Source organism: Dipteris shenzhenensis, unplaced genomic scaffold (assembly GCF_047967505.1).
Source record: "Dipteris shenzhenensis isolate YYH24624 ecotype China unplaced genomic scaffold, Dip_SZ_1.0 scaf0025, whole genome shotgun sequence".
Taxonomy (NCBI): Eukaryota; Viridiplantae; Streptophyta; class Polypodiopsida; order Gleicheniales; family Dipteridaceae; genus Dipteris; species Dipteris shenzhenensis.
Genome location: NW_028239332.1, coordinates 1 through 25,623, shown reverse-complemented (window position 1 = coordinate 25,623; position 25,623 = coordinate 1). Strand labels below are relative to the sequence as shown.

The 25,623-nt window shown below is 49.3% G+C and overlaps 5 non-coding genes and 1 pseudogene across 5 annotated transcripts; 3 read left to right on the top strand and 3 right to left on the bottom strand.

Annotated features, from left to right (window-relative positions):
* Positions 1-4,217: 4,217 nt before the first annotated feature.
* LOC147879399 (18S ribosomal RNA) lies at positions 4,218-5,998 on the bottom strand (annotated as a pseudogene).
* Positions 5,999-10,921: 4,923 nt separating this feature from the next.
* On the bottom strand, positions 10,922-10,995 carry TRNAD-GUC (transfer RNA aspartic acid (anticodon GUC)). Its single transcript has one exon. It is a non-coding gene; the product is annotated as a tRNA-Asp (tRNA).
* A 912-nt stretch (positions 10,996-11,907) lies between these two features.
* Positions 11,908-11,980, bottom strand: TRNAV-UAC (transfer RNA valine (anticodon UAC)). Its single transcript has one exon. It is a non-coding gene; the product is annotated as a tRNA-Val (tRNA).
* An 8,672-nt stretch (positions 11,981-20,652) lies between these two features.
* Positions 20,653-20,735, top strand: TRNAC-GCA (transfer RNA cysteine (anticodon GCA)). Its single transcript has one exon. It is a non-coding gene; the product is annotated as a tRNA-Cys (tRNA).
* Positions 20,736-23,619: 2,884 nt separating this feature from the next.
* Positions 23,620-23,703, top strand: TRNAL-CAA (transfer RNA leucine (anticodon CAA)). The gene has a single exon. It is a non-coding gene; the product is annotated as a tRNA-Leu (tRNA).
* Positions 23,704-23,851: 148 nt separating this feature from the next.
* On the top strand, positions 23,852-23,924 carry TRNAH-GUG (transfer RNA histidin (anticodon GUG)). Its single transcript has one exon. It is a non-coding gene; the product is annotated as a tRNA-His (tRNA).
* Positions 23,925-25,623: the final 1,699 nt, after the last annotated feature.

The window sequence follows — 25,623 nt, the reverse complement described above, 5'->3', positions numbered from 1 at the left end:
AAAAAATAGAGCAGCGATCTTGTGTTTCAGGTAGCCTCTTTTTAAGGTAAGGAAGGTGTGGCGAGAACTGGCTTAAGTATGCCAGCGGCCTAAATTCAGGCCTATTGGCCGATCCCCCACCATGGTCGAAAAGCAAGGAATCGCCTTTTGGCGCAGTCAAACGTTAGAGTCGACCGCATTCGAAGGGAATTTTCTGGCCTTCGTTCGTTGGGCATTTGAGGCGCATTCGGAGATTATTTTCTGGCATTCAATGGGGAGGGGCCGGAAAATCGACTTTAAGAACTCCACTCCGTGTGCACTGAAAATTTCGTCTATAGAAAGGCAATTAGGCCGTAGGGAAAGCGTAGCATTCCGCTTGCGCATAGAGGATGGCGGGACAACGCGCCGTTAGGGGGGTTAGGAACAAAGAAGCTAGTGGCCAAGGAGGAAGGGTTAGGGACAAAGAAGCTAGTGGCTGAGGTGGCTGGGAAAACGCCAGGGTTGCCAAGGATGGGGGTTTGTTTGGGGAAAACGCTGGGGTTGCCAAGGATGGGAGGTTTGGGGACAAAAATGACAGTTGCCCAGGAGTTTAGGGAAAAAAATGCCAGTTGCCAAGGGTGACAACGCGCTGCTATTTTCCAAGATTGATGAATTTGGATCTATCCTCTTGGAGCGGTGTAGCTCGGCAAGGCCCGTGAGCCGTCAAATCAATCCCTCAGTGCAGCTGGACGGGCATTCGGCAAAGAAAAAGCTCGCTTCCGTCCGAACTTGCTGGAACTTGCTGACGGAACTGCTCGCTCGCTACCGCGAGCTCCCGAACTTGCTAACGGAACTGCCGCTTCTAATACAGACATTCCTCACAAACCATTTGCTTTTTCACAACGTTACCACTTTGCCCTCCCGGCGCCCCCACTGAAGACGGAGGTTCTCCGCCGCCCTCAGCAAGTCCTGTGTGGCGCCGGATCCGGCGAACCTCAGTTACGTTGTTTCGAGTGAGAACAAACGGAAAAAAGAGGGAAAGATGTTCCCGAGGCGGAGAACAAAATCCGAGAGGTTGCGGTTCGAATCCGCATCTCGTCCTGGCTGACCCGGCTAGCCCTCCTCGCCAACAATCCATTCAATTTACCTGACCGATTGCCGCTTCGCTTGTCTCAGAAGTAGCTGGAACGCTTGCTAGGGAGGTAATCGCGATCCAACTGGAACTGGAAGTCACTTCCAATACGACAGCTTGAAGGCGTTGTCCCGGAGGTGGCGCTTATCGAAGGCTTCAGTGTAATTCTGTTAGGCGACAGAGCCATGCGAAGCAGCGGAAGTGGCGGAATGGCAGACGCGCTACCTTGAGGTGGTAGTGAGGCCACTCGTGGGGGTTCAAGTCCCCCCTTTCGCAATCGCTCCCTTCATCCCGCCCTGTAATATTTGGCAAAAAGCCCTTCCCCATTTTTTTTCCAGAAGAAACAATTTTTTTTTCAGAGGCTCGGTTTGCTTTCGGTTTGCTGAGGGCGTGCGCGCAACGATGGGAGCGAAACGGGTGAAGTGCCGACTTATCGTAGTATCGTCGGCATTCATTATTAATCTGGTTTCTATTTGGCCAGGAATAGGCGTGATAGCGGAATGGGGGAAAAACACTACAGAAGCCATTTATCCAATAGTAACGTACGGTGCCTCCACTGGTTAACATCCAATCCAACCTGAGGGTAAGCGATCGGCCAGAGGCAACCGAAACATTCTTTAGTAAATTAGTCAAGAACTTGAACTCCGTACTGCAGAAGTGTTGAGGAAAAGTAAGGCCAATAGTGACGCAAAGACTAGTCCTGTAGCGGCCACTCCTCCTAATTTGTTGGGGATACTTCGCGAAATGGCATGGATTGGTGAGGGATACCGTTCTGGTACAATATGAGCCGGGGTGGACATCGGATTCGCAGGCATATAATTGTCGGGGTGCCCCGAGACATTAGGTGCGTAGAAAAGCCGGATGGAGAAGAAGATGGCAAATGCTACCCGACCTACTGGATCTTTGACGTGAAAATAGGGATGAGAAACAATTTTATCCACAGAAGAATTTATACCCAATGGATTATTGGACCCGTATTAATATGATGCAGCCGAATAAATAGGACTGGCGCCTGCAATTACGGAAAGGAGTGAGTAATAAGGGCTGGAAAAACGATTTGAGGTGGCATTGTCTACGGGGAAACCACCCCGAGGCCGAGTGACTATAGTGTCTCCTACTACAGGTATGGCACTGGCTGAGCTGGTAATTGCTGTAGCTCCCCGAAAGCTCATTTAACCCCGAGGGGATGCATAGCCTGTAAAGGCAGTGACGATCATTAATGGGAAGATGACCACTCCAAGACACCAAATGAATTCCCTAGAACTGGTATAACTTCCATAATACGAACCGCAGGAAATATAAATATGAACTGCAGTGAAGAACATACTGGCCCCATTGGCATACATGTAACAAAGCAACCGGCCTCCTTTCACATCTCTCATGATGTGCTCCACGCTGTTGAGAGCCGGATCGACATGGGGTGTATGATGCATAGCTGAGAAGACGCCGGTAATGATCTAAATGACTGAACGAGGACCAGCTAACGAACCAAACCCCCGCCGATAACTTATATTGCTCAGAGTTAGATAATCTATCGAATGCTAGTTAAGTGTAGGAAATAAAGGCTATTTAAGAATCGAAAGTCATCTGGCCGTAGTAGTAGTAGTAGTATTTGGCGTATTTCGCAATCTGGGTTTTTCCTTCTGCGTACGGCCCTAACAAGCTGCCAAGCGTTTATCATGCATCTGCCTCGTTGGAGCTTGACTTTCCAACGTCGGTTACTCCCAATCCGGAGCGCCCTTTTTCCATTCATGAGAAAATCCAATGGTCAAAATCCATGCAAACACCATCATAGACCAAAATCCGAACCAACCAATCTTGTTCGGAGATACTGCCCGGAGAAATAAAGGGGTCACTTCCGAATCGAGGATAATAAATGGAGGGGAGACCGAATAAAATCATATATCGAAACGACTTCTGGCATCATCAAGTGGGTCGGAACCGCATTCGTGAGCTGACAATTTATCCGGATAAGCCGAACCTTTTGAAGTAAATGCGAAAGAAACACCGATTAGGATCAAGGAAAGTAGCAAACTGATGACTAAATAGAGATAAATAGGGGCAAATTCATAAATAGGAGGAAAATAAAAAAGAAACACATTTGGCTCGAAATAATCCCATATTCGCACGTCCAACCCCAGGTTTACCTTTTCGGTGATCTCGGTTACGGTGAGTTCCCACTTGATCCCAACTCGTGTCAATAGGGGCAGGATAGGCTGAAGGCCTCGGCGTGAATTTGGAAGCGGGGTTTGCCACAGGGGGGCGAGAGCCCAGTCTATAGCTTCCATCAACTCATCGAACGGCGGTCCGAATTGCACCAAAGGCCTCGCTACCGATTGCATATCCGGCAGGGTGGCGTCACGGATAACAAAAAGGGTTTCCGAGAGCTCACTGAGATCGCCTGGCCCCGGGCGGCCGGGGAAGTTTCTTAGCGTGCCCATGTGTTCGGCGAAGTCGTCCTGTAGAATCCTCAATTTTCCCTTGATACTCGTCGCCATTTGCTCTGTAATCATTCTTCCGTTTCCAGGCATGTCTTGTGGTGTTGGTTATTAAAGCTGGGGATATTCATGGCAGTTTAAGGCTATCCCGGAATCGAACCCGTGGAATGGTGCCGAGGGAAAGTCGATGGTGTGCCAACATGATTCAACCGTTCAACTTGCCGGGGAGTGCGAGCCAACGCTCCCCCAACAGATACGATAGTGCGAGCCCAACTTCTTGGTGGGTGCGGCGAGCCTTTGCCGCATCCACTAGAATACGCAATTCCGAAATTCCTTCCCGGAATCGATGCCTTTCCGCGGTGGGTACGCCAAAGAAAGCAAGATTGAATTTCCATTCCTTGGACAATTCTCAGTGGATTTGCACTCCATGGTCCAATTGCGGATTCTATATACGAAATTTCCATTCTCAGTGGATTTGCACGTGGCTCCCTAAAGGAAAGTGCCCACTTCTGCCCGGCCAAAGTAATCTGCCGTCCTGGGAAAGTGCATTTCTTGTTAGCCCGAATCTGCCTAACTTTCCCCGCGCATAGCGCTTTCTCCTCGCGCATAGCGCCCGGCCATTTACCCAACGAATTGACTTTACCGACGTTAGTACAGTTAATGGAGGGACGCTGGCGCCTTCCTTTAGGATTCCCTCCAGCCACAGGTTCCCCTACGACTACCATGTTACGACTTCACCCCAGTCACTGACCCAACCGTGGTATGCGCCAAGAAGACCACCAATACCAAAGTGGGCCACACTCAACTAGGCGTGGAACACTTTAGTAATGGGTGATCCCTGGTCGATGCTTCGGGCGAAACCAATTCCCAGGGTGTGACGGGCGGTGTGTACGGGGCCCGGGTACATATTCACCGCGGCATGCTGATCCGCGATTACTAGCGATTCCAACTTTATGTTCTCGAGTTGCAGAGAACAATCCGAACTGAGGCAATCTTTCTGGATTCGCTCCGCCTTACGGCCTTGCTTCCTATTGTAATTGCCATTGTAGCACGTGTGTAGCCCAGCCCATAAGGGCCATGCGGACTTGACGTCATCCCCACCTTCCTCCATAGTAGAACTACGGGCAGTCTTTTGTGAGTGCAACATCGGCACAGAGGGAGTGTCATCAATCCCGGCCTAAGACTGAACACAGATTCATGGGCCCAGGTACCGGCTCACTTACCATCCATTACCGGGTGGCTCGCTCGTCGGAACCGTTCGCCGGAAGCCCATGTTCTATGTTCCTGCTTTAGGGGGTGAATGATGACATTGATCCTTTGAGAGCAGCATGTCTTAGCAACACAAAACGAGGGTTTCGCTCGTTATAGGAGTTAACCAAAAACGTCTCACGACACGAGCTGACGACAGCCATGCAGCACCTGTATGAATTTTCGTTTCATCCCGTTAAGGACAAGCACACTTGTTCATATGTCAAGTGTTCATACGTCAAGTGTTCATATGTCAAGGGCTGGTAAGGTTTTGCGCGTTGTATCGAATTAAACCACATGCTCCACCGCTTGTGCAGGCCCCCGTCAATTCCTTTGAGTTTCAGTCTTGCGACCGTACTCCCCAGGCGGAGTGTTTAACGCGTTAGCTGAGCCCCCGATCCGCAGACCAAGGACGAACACTCATCGTTTACGGCATGGACTACCAGGGTATCTAATCCTGTTTGCTCCCCAAGCTTTCGCACCCCAGCGTCAGTAGAGACCCAGAAAGCTGCCTTCGCTATTTCGGCGTTCCTTCGTATATCTCCGGATTTTATCCCTACACACGAAATTCCACTCCCCTCTATCTCACTCGAGTGAATTGGTTTTGAAAGCATTCCGCCAGTTGAGCTGGCGCCTTTGACTCTCAACCTGATTCACTGCCTACGTGCCCTTTACGCCCAGTCATTCCGAATAACACTTGCCCCCCCCGTCTTACCGCGGCTGCTGGCACGGAGTTAGCCGGGGCTTCTTCCTCGAGTCTTGTCACAATCGCGCACCCGACGAAAGAGCTTTACAAGCGGCATTGCCCTTCCTCGCTAACGCGACGTTTTTCACTCACTCACGCGATATTGCTGGATCAGGCTTTCGCCCATTGTCCAATATTCCCCACTGCTGCCTCCCCACGGAGTCTGGGCCGTGTCTCAGTCCCAGTGTGGCTGATCGTCCGAAAAGATCAGCTAAGCATCTGCGGCTTGGTCAGCCTTTACCCAACCAACTACCTAATACTACGCAGGCTCATCAAACAGCGCTTTAACGCTTTATCGAAGCTTTTTCGCTTTCGTTTATTCGGGATTTGGCCCAAACTGTTTGGCAGATTCCCACGCGTTACGCACCCGTTCGCCACTTTGTTTTCAACTGTTCCATGAAGGGACGAAAACAACGTTCGACTTGCATGTGTTAAGCATATCGCTAGCGTTCATTCTGAGCCAGGATCAAACTCGGTTTTTTGGTTAAAAACGCGGAAACGAGATATTTTCTGAGTTTCCGGATAGTTTTTGCAGATTCAAGGAAATACTTGAAGACGGAGGGGATACTGGACGGTTCCTCCTCCACGCGGGAAGGGAAGGGAAGGGAAGGGAAGGGAAGGGAAGGGAAGGGAAGGGAAGGGAAGGGCGTGAAGACCTTTCTTCGAGTATTTATTCTTTCATTGATCCAGTTCAACTCTCTCTGAGCCGAACCCTATTCAATGATGATGTGATTTGGGGTTCGGAGGTTCGATAGAAACTGCTCCATGATACAAAGCCATACTTGCTTTGCATCGCCCAAACCACACTCCATGTTATGAACTTCTGTATATGCCCGACGACTCGTCTCAAGGTTTCATTTTGAAGTTCTTGTTCGAATTCCATAAGCCTGAGGCATTGCTTATAGTGAGCTTTCAGGCGCTTAGCAGGCTTCCCTTCACGTTATCCCGGTGGACCGTATTCAGTGAACAAAAGAAAGTATTTCTATGAAATTTTTCGGTTTCTTTTGCCTTTGGCTCCCAACTCCGGATGCAAGACTCGAACTTGCGGCCCATGGATTAACAGTCCACTGCTCTACCGACTGAGCTAATCCAGAACCAATATGGATGTATCCCTTCATGGAGGAGGAGACACGGGGCAGGGCCTCCCGAAGAGGATGCGATCAGTAGTCCATCGGGGAACCGCTCCGCTGATGAACCCTCGTCCTCCTCGAGGGTAGATCTAGGCGATCACTTACGGGCCGTTGTGTTGCCGGCGGGATGCGGGGATTTGAGCGGGATTTTCGGGGAGGCACCACCACTTTCAGCGTATGCTCGAAAACCCACGGTTGGAATTGGAAGTCGTCACAACAAGCCTTGCAGTCATAATGAACGGAAGTCGGATTCGAACTAACTAGAAAGGGTGGTGAGTCGGGCAGCCTGAGGCCTTCCCGCTGTGATTTCGGCAGACCTTTATCTTCCTTCCGGTCGAAATCTCCTGGAATCTCTTCGAGGAACCGAGAACGCAGAACCAGAAAACCCTAATGATTCATGCCAAGCGAGACGATTAATCTTACTTTACGTTGATCTTCGAGAGAATGAAAGAATTCTACCCGTAATGGAAGCGAAAGCAACAATCATTTCTTATTATTATACGATAACGTCGGTGACTGATACGGAATATTCGACGATGAATTTTGGATCGAATCGGAGCTTGCTTGCTTTTCGGGTGGAAAAATGGCATGCATGCATTCTATAAGGTGGGAAAATGGCAGGATTTGGAATTCGGAAAAGAAATGGCTCGGGAAATGGCGGGAAAATCGCTTGCTTTTCGGGTGGCTCTTCCGGATCAATCACGAGTCGAAACATGGTTAGGGCACTGATGTGTCTCGAGCTGATTCCGAATGCCGTCAATAGAAATCTCGTAGCATTCCCCAATTTTCTTGACGATCAACAAATGAAGGGAGAAATCTTTTCCATATTCGTAATAGCCGTCGCAGCTGCCGAAGCTGCTATTGGGTTATCCATTGCTTCGGTTATCCAGCGGAATAGAAGATCGACTCGTATCGATCAATTCGATTGGTTAAAATGGTAATTGATTCAGGTGCCATTTCCGTGGGTGATTCAGTATTGAATGAAATAATACACATGTATTGCATCCAACTGGTAGTACTATTTTTTCCCCCCAATAATTCGATTTCCGTTCCAAAAAATTATGTCATACCTACCTGAATCCCTACCTACCCCGGGGAACCATTGGAATCGTTTCGTACCGTTCTTCCCCGTATTGCAGAATTCATTCATTTTATTAGGGGAATGGGGGGGTTCCACCTTACCATCCCACGGAATGTCTGTGTGGTTACACCTCTCCTTCACGCGTGAACCGGATCAAATGCTCGCTTCCAGCCTTGGCAGCTCGGTTCCGGACGAATGATTCGGACGATGGGCGGGCAGAACAGAGTTTTTTTCTAGGGGCCTAGAACTTATGAACTTATCCAGGTTTCCCAGCCCAGAAGGGACCCCGGATTTTGGCTCTGTGCCTCGTAGCCTCGATTAGCCACGCATCAGCGGATTCAGTGGAAGGAGCTTGCCCATCGTTGAGCACTCTCGTTCTTGTGGAGTGGCTTTCAGTGGGATGAGCAGATGGTTTTGGCTGATCTAGCGGGTTCGCGTCATAACCAATCGGGGAACCCAATCATTTGAAGGCAAGAAGGCCAGCGTACGAGCAGGGAAAGTAGCACTCGTTGGAGGCGTTTGACCTGTAGACCCCGCGTTCTTGTTGTCGGGTTCCCGCGCGCGAAAACGCTAGCCTTCATGAGAGGAGAGAGGGGAAATTGGGTCAATAAAAATGTTATGGCACTTTTAGCAACGGCAAGGGCTAGCAGGAAAACTTGAGGGCAACAACACTTTTTTTTGGGTTGGGAAAGTGGCTCTTCCCCGACAGACTTCGAATCTGTTCCATGGGAATGAACAACAGCTTTCCGCTTCTTTTTCTTCCCCTCGATCCCAATCCTCTTTCGATTATTGCTGGCAGCATTCCGGGGAAGCGATCACGAATAAGATGATGAAGCTAGGCTTTGCAGGCAGGAAGAAACAGGAAGCGGTTCCCCTGCCGATGGAGGATTCATGTTGCCGGAATTGAGTATTAGAAGGATCAGCTAGGCAAAGCGGTTCCCCTGGGTTCCCGATGGAGGAGTAATTAAGCCTCCATCTCGAGTGGCGCCGTTGAAGAACCTAACCTTCTTGAACCCATTTTTCTAAACCTTTGCCAGAAGCGGAACCTAAAGCTTCTCCCGGAACCTAAAGCTTTTCCCGGAACCTAAAGCTTTTCCCGGAACCTAAAGCTTTTCCATCTGCTTTTCCCTTCATGGAAGCGCTCTGCTTTTCCCTTGCTTCTCCCCTGCACTCACCTAAAGCAGGAAACTTCTACCGAACAGGAAACTGAAGCAAAGCATATAGGTGTAACCTATCTCCTGATGAGGAAAGAAACCGGCCAGCAGGAACCTTCTCCCTCGGCACAAGTCCAGAAATGCGGTTAGCCCTTTTCTTTTGCCAGCCTTTAAACTGCCATAAATATCAAGAACGGACGGGGAAGAGCAACGGAATATAAGTACGATTTACGCGCGAATTGATTTTATTTGCTATTTCAATCTCTAGTGTTTCGAGTTCGGAATGAATATCAGTATATAACGAGGAGGTATTAGTAGCTGTTCGTCTAGTGGGTTTTGTTTCCCCCAGTTAAAAGACTTTAAGTGACATTTTCGGAGCGACTTTTAGGGCAAGAGGCGAAGCTATTTAAACAGATTCATAGCATTTTCCCAGTTCTTAGGAAGCTCTGTGGTCTGAGTTCGAGGAATAGCATGAATTACTACTATTCAGTTTGCGTTCAAGTACGCAAATGGTTGCGGAATCATTTCTAAATGGGATGGTAGAGCGTCGTGCACCGTTGCACGAATAAACAGTATAAGCTCCGTCGTGCCAGGAAATGGAACTTTAGTCGAAAGCACTGTTAGCTATTTGAGAGCATCCCCGCCTCCGAGAATGAGACGAGACAGTGAGTCGCTTCCGCTTTCCAGTTGGTGACGAATTCGGCGGCTTTTCCAGTGGGACAAAACATCAGCCCACACTGATCCAACCAAGCATGGTTTTCTTGGAAGGGGAGGAAAGAGGATTATAGGAGTTGGCTGACACTTCAGAAGGGAAGGGGGGGTTAACAAAAGAAAGCCATGGGGGAAATTGCGGCGAAAGGAGCTCAGGTCCACGAAACCTATGCGGATGCATACGATGACGCTGCCCATGAAACTGAAGTAGCAGAATCTGCCCGCGGATCAGGAGGAGCTCTCCGCGGCTGCTGAGATGGATGATAATCCTTCGGCCCTGTTTTTCCTTTCACGGTTACCTCGCCGCTGGGTGTTTTTAAGGACTTAGCCATTCTACTTGTGGTAGGACTTTCGGTGGTGAAATCCCTGTCTGAATTATCGAATAAAAGTCGAGTCGATTCTTCTCGGTTTTCGTGCATCGGGCTTAGGAATATGTCTATTTGCCAATAAAGTGGCTGGTTATACTTTAGTCACATTTTCCAGTGTTGCTCGGACTATGTTACCCATGATGGGTATTCCGTTACTAGCACATCCCGCTCCTCCTCCGATAGTATTCGCATCAACCGGCCCAGAACCAGGTGTAGCTATTTGAGAAGTTCATGTTCTTAATCTTCCGATTTGTAAAAACTCAAATGATCTATAAACTCCCATTTCAGGTTTGGTGAGAAAATCACCAAACCGCAAAAAAACACAACTTTAGGTTGAGGAACGGGGTTTCGGTATAGATGGAATAATCGTTTCGTTTCTCACGAAGGACATATTCGTGCTCAGCGAGAAAGCTTCCCCCGATCCCTCTGAATCCATTCAAATTTTCGATATCGAATCTCCCTTTTTTTTTGCGGTGCAATTTTTTGCCACACCTCCAATGACAGGTTGTACTTGTCGAAACAGCCTAACCAACTCTCCCAATCATTCGCATTCAAATCCCAAAGTTGTTCGGAAAGTCCCTGCGTCGTAGCGAAATTCTTAATATGTTCATCGATACTATACCCACGTACAATCCCGTCAGTTCTGTTATCGAGACATCCCACGGAGTCGCCCTTTTCCCTGTCATTCCTCCCTAATTAGTAAATTTCGAAGGTTCCCTCCCTTCTTTCGGATAATAACCACGCTTCGGAGCATCGTTGCACGGATAATTCCCATCTTCCGGAGCATCATCCCGATTCCCATTCTCCTTCCATCCCTCCCGGACGGAATTTGGCGGGGTGGACCATCGGAGGGAGAATAACTCGTGTCATTACTAAATTTTAGAAAATTCGAGAAGCAGTCAAGACTGGGTTTTTCCCAGAGACGTTGCTTGTAGGAAATCTGATTCAAGTTTCACCGGGAAAAACGGGATTTGAACCCGCGACTTCTGGCGTGACAGACCAGCACTCTAACCAACTAAGCTATTTTCCCAAACGTCATGAATCATCGTAGATTCTTCATCGGGATCTTTCCACTCGGCACGGCTATGCCAGTAGAGATCCGAAGGTTGAAACTATATCTTCCGCCTGAACGAGGCTTTCGAGGAAAATGAAGTGAGTGGCCGCCGTGGCGGGCCCGCGCAGCGCCGGGCGGGGGCTAGGGCTCCCTGCTTCGCACCTGAAGGCGGTGGCAGTAGGAAGGTTGGTCAACCCGTGGTCTTGTCGCATTTCGAGGGCCTCGTAGTAGTAATGGCACAATCTGCAAGTTCGGATCGGTTTTTAGGCGAAGCCAGCCGCCCCCCGGCCTTTACTCGCTATGCAGCAAGCGGAGCCACGCCCTGCCGCTCGCCCAACGCTTTTCAATTGAATTGAAAGGTCCACAGATTTCATGACCATCTAGTAGTTTGAATTGTACCATAAACCAAGAAAACGCCATGCGACAGCGCACCTTCTTTTTCTTCGGTTTCCAAGAAAGAAAGAATTGCTCGTTTTTCACGTTCTCTGCGAACCTTGCCTCCATCTGTCAAGCTTTTAGTGGTTCCACACCTGCGATGCAGTCCGAAGGAGAAATCGCAGGTGTGGATGAATTACACAAAGCGTCTGCTGCGCTCGTGTAGCCAATGGAGCTGCAGTGAAGCTTTGTGAGAAGAAAGTGGCGGGCAGCCATCCACGACACGAAGTGGATGGCTGCCTGCCACTTTCCTCCGTCTCATTCAACTGTGATAACGTTTTTTGCAAGTATTATTCAGCTTTTTCTTCTTCGTCATGCGGATAAAGCGGGCTCGCTCCTTCTGCCCCTTCCGGGATTCCCGTGGTTGTACCACCATCAATCAAATTAGTGGATTTGAAAACCATACGCCGGATTCAATTCATAATTACAGTGTTTGGTTTGGAAAACCAACCTTGGGTAATAACGGACTCGAACCGCTGACTCTCTCGGTGTAAACGAGGCACTCTACCAACTGAGCTAATTACCCTCTGCAGGGGGCTCACAGCCCTCCCTTTCCTTCTACGGTGCCTACCGGCCCGTATCGAGTCCCCCCTCGGGCAAGGTCCTCTCGTCCCCCCGGCCCTCTTGCTTGGAATTGCCAGATCATCAACTATCAAAGAGCACACCATGAGTGGTGCGTTTCTCGATGGTGTTCTTCCATTGATCGCTCGACGCTTTATCTTACTACATATCCCTACCGGTAATTCATCGCTTTGTGCCCTGAGTCGCTGCGCCATTGAAGTGCATCCATCCCTCGGCCTTTTAGTTAGAGCGAAGTGGTGGATAAGTGGCCTGGCTTCCGGTTGAAGAAGAGGGCCGCGAGATTCCCTTCCCCGATTCCCGAGAGAAATGGCGTGCGGGGCGCGAAACGCGCTCCGGAAAGAGATAACCCTCGAAGCGAAGCGCGCAAAAGCGCTTCTCCGGAGATAAAGCGCTGAGTTGCTGGGGTTCCCGTTAGGGAACCAACAAGTACCCCCATTTCCAAAACAAGAAATGGCGGAAATGGAGAAACGGCCAAATCTTAGGCAAAGGAAGGAAAATCTTTCGGAATTGACCGTCCTTCCCTCCCGTCCGGCACAAGAGATGGAGGAGCTAAAAGCGGAAAAGATATCCCAAGGGCGAACCGCCTCCGATTTGTTGTTATGGCCCGGATGGCCGGCCGGAGGTAGCCTAGAGAGGTGCCCTTAGCCACCCAAATGATACGCACTTTTGCTACGCCAGTATCTCGAACTTGTACGACTGGGGGAAATAAGAATAGGCGGCTGAGGCCCATTTGTCCTTGGTTACCTCTACTAGGGCCCTGTCGAACCGGGCAATAGCTGGTCCTTGTATATCTTTCTGGACCTTCCCAGCGCTATGTGCCCCATATCCAGTATGATACTTGTCTGTGGTAAAGAAACGCAACCTCTTCGTACCGAGCTAGGTAATCAGGAGAAAAGGGATTCGAACCCTTAACCTTTGGTTTTGGAGACCATTGTTCTACCATTGGAACTATTCTCCTGAAGCGGAAGAAAAAGGTCAAATCAGTCGTGGCTCCATTATAATACGCAAATTTATAGATCAATACAGATCGCTCTGTTTTCATGATTGACTAGCACAGATAACAATAATCCGATTTCGCAATAATCCTAGTCCAACAGGGGGAAGAGCACATTCTATACGTTTTTCTCTGGCTCTCTCGGCTTTAATCCCGAGATATTTCATCTTGTGCCGGTAGGGAGCAGAGATGCTGGAGTATCAGAGATCGACCCAGCCAAGTCGGATAGCCCTTTAGCTTCTGCTGGGGCGAATTATTCATCCAATTTGGTCATTTCTTTCAGCCATTCGGGTCAATAAATAAGCAATTTCTTCATGAAATTAGAATTTTATTGGCAAACAAATGGTTTGAATTCATTCGCTCAGCGTCGATTGCCTCTGCTTCGTGTCCCCCCATTTGGATTCGACAAAGCCAAACAACCCATTTCATTCAAAAAGGCATTCTTTCTTATCATGTTTTATTCGGAGAGCCAACAAACAATTTTTCTTATTTCGCCTCGAAGTGATCGACCATTCCCATTATTTTGGCAAACAAACCCTACGATCTCAGTCGCTTTCAGCTCCCTCGATCATTAGGCGGGGGGTAGGTCGAGCAAAGATCTCCCAGCAGCATCCAATCTCAATGCCTTCATTCGATGTTGCTTTCAGCTCCATCTCGTATTGGACCTTCGGTCTTCGACCTCAGACCAGCTTCTAACTCCCTTGCTGCCCTTCGGCCAGCTCATCAAAGAAAGAAGCTATCGTGCCAAGTGCCTTCGATGTCGCGCGTAATCTATCAGGGGTCGGTCGATCTTCGATCTTCCAGGATCTCTCTCGTCAAGCGGGTTCGAGGTGCTCGGCTCATTAGCCATTGTTTATGAAACAGATAGAGAACCCGAAAACCCAACTATTCCCTATTCTCTTCGGCCTTAGAAGCACCTTCTAGCCAATCTAGCAAATCAAGAATCTAATCCGCTCGATGCGAAGTGGGAGTTGATCATTAATATTATGATGCTCCCGAGTAAGCTTCAACTGCCGCTGGTCCGGAGTTAGAACTAGCCGTTTCTCGAAAGAGATTTGACAAGTTAAAAAAGCCCGCAAGGTCTCTCCCGACAACTGTCCCGTCTTTTTAGGCGTTTACCAGCCGAATTGGATGGTCCCATTCGGAACTACCTCTGATCGACGCAGCCAGGCGAACCACCCTTACGGGCGTTCGGACCCTTTCCCTTCGCCATCCACACCAGCCATAGAGCCTGCCCAACGATCGTTGCTCTACCTCTGGCCGTAGCCCCCGGAGACCGGTTGACTCTAGGAACCTATCACCGTGAGCATGATAGCAAGACTCCGTTTATTTGTCATGTTTTCTTCTTCGTAGTTGATCAAGAGGGTGGAAATCTGAATAACCTTGTCAGTAGTTTTTCGTTCCCTACCCCTCTCTAGCCTTCAGGAGGAGTTAGTGGTTGCCGTGGATTAGACCACTACCCTTCTAGAATACACAATTCCCAGACGCTTCTCGTGTATTCTCTTCAGGGATTATCCCTGCCTTCGGTTCGTCAATTCTGAACTGCACTCCCTGCAGCCTTATTTTCTTGCCCATCTCAAGGGACACGTGGATTTCGATATTGACGTGCGGAACACATAAACATGCCAACCCTTCTTCTCCGAACTGAACCGGATGCCAACCGCCGATTCTCATCCTCCCCCCCTACCCCCATCCGAGCCTTTCCTGCTCTTTCTGGGTGACCCAAGGCTTGATGCCAGATGATGCCTCATCTAGCACCCGTGGACCCCGTATCGGTGCGGAAACCTCATCCCAGATGCGGAACATAGTTCCATACCTTTGACTGACTGTTTTTCACAGCCCTCGGATAATCCGGTGATGTGGGAACGACATTAATCGCTTTCCACCACACCGACACGTCGTAGTGTCCCCTTTCCATTATCTCTACCAGTCTCGGTGAGAGATAGTCAGTCCATTGTCTTACCCAGGACGAAAGGACGTACTTCTCCCGTCCCGGACCCATTCGTTGAGATGAGTATCGGTATGTTCCGGAAGTCAACCTTCCACTCTTCCCAACGCCTAATGGCCGCCAAGAAGCGCTTGATGTGATGCGTCACGTGGTCTTGTCTGACCAATAGACAGCCACCACTGCAACGGGATCGGAAAAGGTCCCGACGGTGAATGCATCATTATTTTGTGCCGAAGCCAACGCCCGTGTCTGGGGGGCTTAACAAGCACCTTATACCCGGCTCCGAATAGTCGATAAGTTTCGGCTATCCGTACCTCACGGTACTCCCGGAGCCTCTCCACCAGTGGGGATAAAGTTATCGCCGATGATCTACGGACGGCGGTTATCCACTTAGGAGAGATAGGCGACACATCAATGTTCCGCCAAATAAATCGTTTGGCAGATTCGTAAGAACCATTATTAGATATTTGGCTCCTACTCGAATTGATAGTGACATCTATACGGGGCATAATCAACGATATATATTCGCCACCCGGCGGCCACCTATTACTGGGTCGTCTCCCAGTACACCAGAATTTCTGAAGATCCTATTATAACCGGATCTCCTGGCTGCGATTCGGACCACCATATGGTGGCACAAAGAAAAGCAAGGCCAAGACGAGTAAGCCCCAAGAGGCTGACCAATCTCGAAACTCCATCCTTTCGGATAGGTTTTGGTTACCACTTCGCCGCCAGAACCGCGAGCGTCTATCCCCCGGTGGGCAGAAGTCGCGAACGGGACCTCAAACGAGGTACCCCGGATCCAAGCTTCCCAACCTTGGGCTAAGTGTTCTCCAAAGAACGATTCCAGCCTCGCGCTTTGCAGGCGAAACGGAAATCTATCTGTTGCTGCTGAGAGGTTCCCTTCGGCCAGGTGAGGGGTTAGACCAAACACCCGACATAGAGATCCCCGACCGTCCGCCGATACCAGATTTGAACAGATTCCTACCTTTTCGGGGTTGGGGGAGGGACCCTCGGTTCGGGTTGGTCCGGGCTAAGCGCCATCGGTTCCCCGGAAGAACCCCATGGAATTAGAGATGGGAAAAATGAGGCTCTGGCAGCAGCCTTTGGCAGCAAGATTTTGTATTTGCCTATTCTCGCGTATCCTTTTGATAGTCTTCCGAAAATCCATAGCATTCTGAAAGTGATTGGGTTGAAAAACGAAGAGAACCCCTTCCAAGCAAGGGAAAAGCGGGTGCCGCAACGCGGGCAAGAAGCTCGGGAAGCGGCTGTAGCGCAGGAAGGAAAGGGGCTCCCGTGCATACGGGCTATGCTCATGCATTCGAAGCTCCCGTGCATACGGGCTATGCTCATGCATTCGAAACTTCCAAGCAAGCGCGGAAAAGGTGGCAACGCGGAAAACGCCAAGCGTTCTCTGCCCAAACACCACAAACTGTCATGAATATCAAAGACGGAAAGATAATGGACAGAAACAAATACGTCGGCATCAGGATCTAAAATTCGTCGTCAAATAGGAGAAAATGTTCGGCATAAAAGACTCAATCCGAGAAAGAGAGCCCTTATTCGGGAGTGGGGATTTCCCCTTATTCGGAGGGAGAGGCTTCTGAAAAAATCATGGAAAAGAGGGAAATCTGGGAATTTGGCCGACCTAATTTTGGGGTTTCCCTCCTTTCGAAAGGAGCTCCGGAAAAAACCATCCAAAAGACGAAAATCTGAAGATTTCTCCGAAAAATCACATACTTCGTGAAAGTCGTCCCCCTCTTACGGATTACTCATGAAGGGAAAGATGTAAAAGCTCAAACCGTTACTAAAAACTATTAAAGGGAAACACATCAATCTTCTACCCTTTCTAGAAAAAAGATCGGACGTTATTCCGGTTCGTATTCCCTCTCGTGAACATATTTTATAAGCCAGGTAGCCAACAAGTCATAAACATATTTATGCCAATCCCAAAATAGTCAATATTCCTGGTTCTACAGTACCCTGCGGTGATCCCACACCTATTAAAGAAGCTTCTTGAGATCCTATCAAACCAGACATAGCATGGTATAAAGAAAAGAGGGAACGAATTAGAAAATCGACAGAATAACTGAAATAAAGAAAATGATCTCCTTCGAGACTTCCCTCCTATCTCTCTATTTATAAAGATTCTTCCCATTATCCTTTCAGTCATAAAGGTTATTGGATACCTGAAAAGTATCCCCTCTTCCATTATGAGAGGAAAAAAACTTCTCCTTTTTATTTTCATTATCTGGACTATTATTATCCACACTATTCGGAGGTCGAGTATGAAAAACCCAATGCTGTGGTATTCCCTGAACCTCACTATAATTCTATAAAATCTCCCCATAGAAATGAAATAGAGAGACACTGCCTTCCCCAGAACAGAAGGAAGAAATGGCTATTCAATATCGTAAATCATTGGCGGAGCAATCGAATAGCTAACTCCTACTGTTCTCTTTTGATATGTATATGATCAGTATCACGTATGTAATACATATCTCAACTCATACGTAATATATTATTTGCCTTAATCGCTGGCAAGGCGGCTATTCGCCTCAAACGCCGCCGGCGAGGCAAACGCCTTGCGCTTTTTTCTCCGGGAATAAGGCTGCTAGGCAGGCGAGCTTAAGCTCAGCTATAGGTACCATCCTACCTCCTGATGAGGTATATAACAGTTAGAAAATACTCAATATACCTTATGCCTTTTTGCCTGCGCGTAGCGCTTACCCGACAAAAACAAAGAAAGGGGCGGGCGCGCCTTTAGCCTTTGCCATTGGACGAGTCTCACAAGGCTAGGCCAATACGCTCACCATCAAATTCCAGATCCCGAGGCTGAAGGGCGCACAGGTCTCTTCGTCCTGCATCCAAACACTGGAGACAATTCGATCATCAACCGACCGGTCTCCGTAGCTTCGATGTGGGATCTTCTTGGCTTGCAGGCTAGCAAGTAGTTCGCAAAGCGAACGAAGTGGAAGGCTTACTTTGAGCCTTCCACTTTCTAGGCTTCGCCGTATTATTTAACCATCCCATTCGGCGAAGTAAAGGCTGGAATGACTACCTCACCGTTAAGATGGTTTGAGGTGTTGATCCGGTTAACACTTCGCTAAGGGTTGAGGACTTGTTTCAACCAAGGCCTTGGGCAAGGATCGCTTGCTTCGGTCGCTGCGCTTCGCCGGCTTTCTTTGATGATCGATGAATTCCTGCCAGGTTGATGAAGTCCCTGCCGTTGGTTGGTTGGATTATACGAAGCAGGAAGGATGTGGCGGGGCAAAGCTGGATTCGCAGATTATGGAATTTGTTTGGAAGATACTGCCTTCTTGCATGATCTTTTTGATGGCGGAATTCTTATGAAATTCGGAAACCTCGGCCCAACCGGAACCCTCCGGCCACAACCCGAGAAACTGATAAACGTCAGGAACAAAACCCGAGTGGCCGTAGGACGTAATTCTGCAAGCGGAAAAAGGGACTCGAACCCTCAACTTCAGCCTTGGCAAGGCTATACTCTACCATTAAGCTATTTCCGCCAGCGGAACCAGAGCCGGGTGCGGAGCGGAGAAAGCGCTATAGCTTTCTCCGCGGCTTCGTTGTGGATTGGAACCACTGACTTGAAACTTTGATGACTTATCGACGTTCCTTTGTTGATCGATAGGCGGGGCGCTGCGCGCTTCCCTGTGAAAACGCTACGCGTTGTTTTCGACCCATGCTTGGAAAGATTCGAACTCTCAACCCCCAAATCCGTAGTTTGGTGCTCTATCCAATTGAGCTACAAGCACTTTGGTTAGCGAAACGAACAAAGGCTAAGACGGTCGGAAGACCTTCTGCGCTTCGCGTTTCCCCGGTCAGAGAAAAAAGCCCAAACTGTTTGGCAGATTCCCACGCGTTACGCACCCGTTCGCCACTTTGTTTCCAACTGTTCTCACGTGGGGCATTTGACAAGACAAGCAAAGGCGGGGCGGATCCTGCCGGTGGTACACTTCTGTTTGGGGGGTGGGGGGGGCCCCACCAAGCAGAAAACGCTTCGCTTCACCGAATCCAAACCACTTTTTTTTGCCTAAGAAGAAGGCAAAGCCAACCACCAAGGGGGGGAACCGGCTTTGCGGTTGGTGGCCCCGTAAGGACGAAAACAACGTTCGACTTGCATGTGTTAAGCATATCGCTAGCGTTCATTCTGAGCCAGGATCAAGGGTTTTGGGGGATTTTGCCATCTAAGCAATAACTTACGACGAGCCCCGGGGGGGCCGAAGGGGATAGCGTAGATCATACGCTACCCCGACGACCCCGCTACTAATGTAGGCGATTCATGCTTTCACTGCTGGCAAAAGCCAAACGGCCCCGGTCCGCCCACCATGCTGCTAGCGGACACTTCGCCGCAGCTGAAAATTCTCTCACTAGCAGGAACACACATAAAAATTCCGCTGCGAATCTTGGTTGTGCTCGCAGCAGGCTTCTGGTGCTTAAAAAAAGTTTCAAAAAGGCCCATCTCTAACGAATAATCGGTCAATAAATGCCACATACCAGCATTAAGCCCAAAATTGGAGAATGGCTAGCGCCACCAAATGACCATTCAATTGTACGGAAGGTGCAAAACCGAGGCAGGCAAGACGGGTTCGAACCGCAAACGTTCGGCTTTCAGCCGATCGATTTACCAATTTTAATCTATCTCGCTTTTTTTCATGGGAAAAAGGGTCGGGCCCCATCAAAACCCTCCCTCATCATTGTCGGCATAAATTCATTCCCCTCTCGGGAATTAAATTAAAGGGTGTTTGTGATTCGTTTTTTCGAATGTTTAGTGACAAACAGCACGAGTGTGCATGAGGGTCCGGGCTGTCAACCACGTCTCCCGATAATTCTCAGTACATATGGCAGAAAACGCCTTTCACATATCGGGGTCGGAATGGGATCGGGTGTTCCGCGTCTTACTAGGATGCCCGGACGGAACGAACACGCTTGATTAATGAACAAAAGAGTGCTAACGACAAAAGCACCGAACAGAGAAAGTGCAAATACAGCTGGTACTTAGCCTTTGATTGTTCGATCGCTACCAACCCCACAAGGAGGTCATCAATTCGCAGGTGGTTATTAAGTAAAAGGTGTAATATGAATGGCTACGCTTTTTCGAATATTCATGGATTATTATACGATAATCTTCGTTTGCTTTTTTACTGCGAGATTGGTAACGAAAATTCGTTACCGCTATTCAGACTTGACTCCCGATCTCTTCAATGCCGCCCAGCCGACGGCCGAAATAACTGACATACAGATATGGAAGTATACATATGTCTATGTCACCCCCAGTGGCTGCTTGTTCAGAACGCGCGTTTATCAGTGTTCGCGGCGGTCCGGTTGTAGTATATAAGGAATGGAGACTAAAAAGTTAATTAATTAAAAGGTACCCATCTTTCCCATTCTTTCTTCGCGAAGTGGTTAGTAATGTACAGCATTCTCAGCTCAGTTGGATAGAGCAACAACCTTCTAAGTTGAAGGTCACAGGTTCGAGTCCTGTAGGATGCAGAAAGTGCACATTGGATCATATACCGTTGGGGAATGCCTCTACTTGTTTGATTCCTCGAACTTCTACTTGTTTGATTAGTCCATTGGAACGGGTTAGGACGTGTGGATTGACCGATTTATCAATGTCTCGCGATCTCGGCTCAGAAGGTCGAAGCTTACTGGGAGAGTGGCCGAGTGGTTAAAAGCGACAGACTGCAAATCTGTTGAAGGTTTTCTACGTAGGTTCGAATCCTGCCTCTCCCAATGCCGAAGCAAATTAGGAAAGAGAAGCGAAGCAACCGAAGAATGAGAGGGGAGCGGGGAGGGAAGCTCGAACATCCAATATCTAACCAGCCAGCCCCGGCCAGCCCTTATTTGATTGACCAAGTGAAAGAAATTGCGGAGGAGGATCCTATGATTCCTATTACTGAGTGAAGCGAGGAAGTTTGATCGCTGTCATCCCGCGAACGCGAATGTCTGGTCTCTAATGTTGTAACTACTTGATATCCCTCATGCCTCAGTTCGACCACACCTAGCGGACGAACTCTCTTCGTTCGATTCCCCGATGGTGCCGGTGGTTGTCGGAGTGCCCCAAAGTCGAGTTGTCTTTCTTGCGTTGTAAATTGCCCGCATTTGGTTTCTGTTCTGGTTTGAATGACCTTTAGAATAGAATAGAATAGAATAGAATAGAATAGAATAGAATAGAATAGAATAGAAAAAAGTGTTGGCCTGTGCGCGTGTATAGCTCTAGGGCGGAGTGTGCCTCGGATCTCGGATTTCATAAACCAGCCTACTCATTACGACGGGAATTCCTATTTGTTGTCGAAAGCAAGCTATGCGATCGGGGCAGCCACGCAACGGGAAGATCCGATCCTTGGCCCAAGGTTGGCTAGAAGCAAAGATCCTTGGCCTGCGCTGCGAGCGAGCGATGTGCACCGGCCAGAAAGGATACCCCCGAGAGCAAGGCTTCGGCTTCTCCAAGGAACCTTCTGGAATTCAATCCCAGCAGCAATGTATATCTCGACCACGTAGTTGCCTCTCGGGCGACGAAATGCTCTATGCCTACCATTCGATCTCTGGATAAAGCCTTCGATCAGCACATTCCCTACGAATCGGTCTTTCTGAACAGCTCAGCCAGGATCCAACTTCCGACATACAGCTTTTCCATGATCCTCCTTTTCTAGCTTCGAGCCGGAAGCATACAGCTTCCAACCTATGGGGTCGAACAGCTAGGAACTTTCTTTCTTTTTACCCAATTTTCCATTAAATACTGCTAACCCCTGGCTAACAGGGTGAAAAAGATAGCTTATATCCTACCCGGCTTCTGTCCCACTCTCTCGATCGTCAGATCCACACCCTCCTAGATGTTCCCTATCGGTTCATCTAACGATCCACCTCGTAGCCCTCAGCTATTCTATCCTCATGGCTAGGATCTTAATCTCTAAACCACCCCCCGGTAAATTGGGAAATCAAGATTTCCCTTGCTCAGATGACGTTAGGAAAGGCTGGATGACGGTTATAGCCGTAGACGCCTATTCGCTCTAGCAAAACCATGGCTCACTAACATGGAGGTATCCGACTAAAACGGAAAACCTGCACTTAAACGATCAATATGGACCTCATCCACAAACAGCACAAACAAGGACTTCCTGAATCACCAATAATTTGAACAGTTAGGCCTTCCCATCAATTCAGCCTATTAGGCCAAGGAGTGAGTTTGAGAAGTTTAGGCTAACTACCACAACTATTACTTGATGATGCAATTCGTGGTTCGTAGTGTCGATGCAATTGATGAGCAGTGGTCGATGCCAACGCGAGGTCGAACTAAACTGATCACTGAAGGCCTTCCATATAGAAATTCTATCCCACAATGCTCCGACTCCATAACAAGAGAAAGACCCGGCCTCTGCTGATCGCCCCGAATCACGGGAATCGAAACAAGCGCTTATCAAACATGCTTCTATGGGGAACATCACCAAGACGGAAATCGAAGGGAATCGATAGAAATCGAGTCGAAGCCCAGGAATATGCTTCTAGCCAACCGGCTTCCAAAACCAGCTGGACCCGCCTACTCCGGGCCTCTTCCCTTCGGTCGAGTAATTTTCAATACCCCGAGAGGGGAGCCGGCAGGCCGACCTGCAAAGCCAACCACAAGGGGACTCCCCGGCACAGAGAGGCCCCCCATAGCATAGGGGCGAGCGGGGGTCCTGGGAGCCGGCCCGGGATAGCGCTTCATCCCGGGGCCACCGGGCTACCTTACCACCCCGCCTGCGAGGCGGGGCTACCCCCACACTCCCCTTGGGTTACTTGTTGCCCTTCCCTTCGGGCGGGTTACCTTGACAGCCCCCCGGGGCTACCCGTAGGTCGGTTTGGCAATCGGGCTACTTACCTCTCCGTAGGTCTCCGGGGTAGGTACTTGGTGCACCTCCGGGGCACTTGCCAGCCCTTCAGGTTAGTGCCTGTAGGGCATCGTTTCAACGAAACAGAACTCCTCCTCCCTCCGGTTCCCCGGGAGAAGTGGCCCTCTCAACAAATCGAGGTCTCACTCCGTGACCTACCTAAAGTATGGGTCAATACTTTTCGCTCCAATACTAGTAAAGGATGAAGGCCAAAGGTAGGGACCAAAGGATTGGGTTTCTTCCCGGGTTCTCCGCCTTGCCAGGAATAGGGCAATAATTCTAATAATCCGATAGTGATAAGGATAATGGGAATCTGATGATAATATCAATTGGGAATGACAGTAATAGTAGAATAGTAGTAATCCAATAATAATAATAAGAATCCGAGTTTTTATATCTCGTTCAGGAAAAAGGGCTTTGCGCCAAGCACACTCGGCAAAAAGGTTACTCGGATCGTAGATGGACTGGTATGAATCGGTAAAGAGGAGGCAAAACGAAAGGGTTGATAAACACGAGAAAGCGTGGGCGACCTCAAGCCAGCTACAGGGGGCTGCTGCTCCAGGTCGGCATGGTCGCCTCAATCCCTCCCGCCCTCGGTAAAGAACCGCAGGTCCGGCCAAGCCAGAGCAAGCTCCGTCTAGCGGAGCCGGGGTGTCTAGAGAAGAAAGTGGCGGACGGGGGCCCGGGTGGGTCGGGCGGAGCAGCAAGAGATTCTGATCTCCGCCCCCGGAGCTTTGCTTCCCCCGTTTGCTCACTTGGTGAAAATGGTAAACACGACAGACTCAAAATCTGTTCCATTTCAAGGGTTATCGGTTCGAGTCCGATAGTGAGCATACTTGCTTGGTGAAATTGGTAAACACGACAGACTTCGAATCTGTTCCATTTCAAGGGTTATCGGTTCGAATCCGATAGCGAGTATGGGCGTGTCTGAATTGGTTTGTTGGGCGGGCCCTTGGGGCTTGCTTGCGGGGAGCCCCAAGGGCGAGTATAACTCAATGGGTCAGAGTGTCAGATTGTGAATTTGAAAACACGGGTTCGAATCCCGTTATTCGCCAAAAACACATCATCCCAACGCTTGAATCCCGACTACTTTGCGCTGCTATCCTCATAGCGAAATAGAGTTCGAAGGAGGATGAGAACCTTCGGTCGAAGCCCAAAACAGAAGACCAATCAACGCCAACCAAGACGTTCAGCCAGGCCGAGCTGTAGACCGAAGCCGGGCAAGGGGATTGATTGGTGGATTGCCTTGATGTCCTATTTCTTGGTTGTGGCCAGAGATTCGAAAAAACCGACGGGGGGCCGGGATCGGAATCCCGGGCATGGGGTAGTGGGCAACAAGCTTCCACGCAACATCACGCGCTGTGATCTTAGCTCCGCTAGGATTACACACTCCCCCCACGCCGGGGGAACCGCTGGGATTCTGTTTTCAAGAGGAATCTCGAACTCCTAGCTCATATCGTTTCGGAGTATAAGTTTGGTACTTCCATTCCATTCCATTTCAGTCCTCTTAGCAGATTTCAATTTCTTTTTGGGAAGAGGTGAAGCTACGGAACCTGGAACAGTCAATCCAGTTAAAGACTTTACCACCAGCCCACCCATCATATATGAAATTATCCATTTCTGCCAGATCCCCTCTGAGAACCCGTTTGCCCGGGGACTGAAGAGGCCCCTAGGCGAGGTAAGTGCCGGCACAACGAAATTTCTACAAGAGAATGGCACTTTAATGAAAGGGGTTCCCAGCGCTTTCTCAGACTTCTTTGTCCGCCTCGGGAAAAACGCCTACCGTTCTTCATCTCTCTCAACTAAGGCGTTTCCTACCTCCGTGGCGAAAACGCTACCACGCGTTTCCATCCGAACGCGGCGGTATTTTTGGTGTCAAGGGATCGAAAATCAAATGAGGTGAAACACCCGAGTGCCCACGCAGAATTCTCATTCATCTGGTAGTGGATGGAACCTCGGCTTTTTTCTTCAATGTCACCAATCATCCATGAAAATTGATCGGGAGTTTGCAGTTGCGCTTCGACGACCGAAAGGTCATTGGAATGTCTTGGCCTGGGCAAGAATGAATTCTGAGGTTCACTGGTTGAGTCCCCAAGGCTTGAGGCGTTTTCAGTTCACCAATGGAGACGCAGTCACAGGTTGAGTGTTGCGCGATCACAAACCGGACACTCATTGCCTAAGATTTTGTACGGTGTTCGGTAGGTTCAATTCCTACTGTATCGAAAAGAATGCATTGGATGGATGCCTGGGCATTGAGAAGGAAGGACGCTTTCAAAGGCGAAAGGCCATGGGGAGATACCGTCTGTGATCCATGGATCTCCAATCGGGAAACCGTATCCAAGCTTGCCGGGCATGCCGTGTGCTGCGGCTCCGCCTCGGACTTGAAAAACTTAGCGAACCGAAACATCATTGTAGCTAAAGGAAAGGAAATCAACTGAGACTCCGTTAGTAGCGGCGAGCGGAAGCGGATTAGGCAAAAAAAGGGGAAAGGGCCCCGAGAGGGGGACCCCCGCTTTCCCCGGCCCCGTGCGGGGGGGAACTTGCAAGGGGGGGGGGTGGAAACCCCCCCTCAAGGAATTCTGAAAAGGTTGGAAGATCTGGCCAAAGAAGGTGATAGCCCCGTAGATCTTTCCTGGCAGGTTTGATTACCGTTGCAAAACGCGGATACCGTGTTTGAATCATGATCGCTTTTACGTGATTAAGGGGGACCACCCTCGCGGCCTAAGTATTCCTCAATGACCGATAGCGTACTA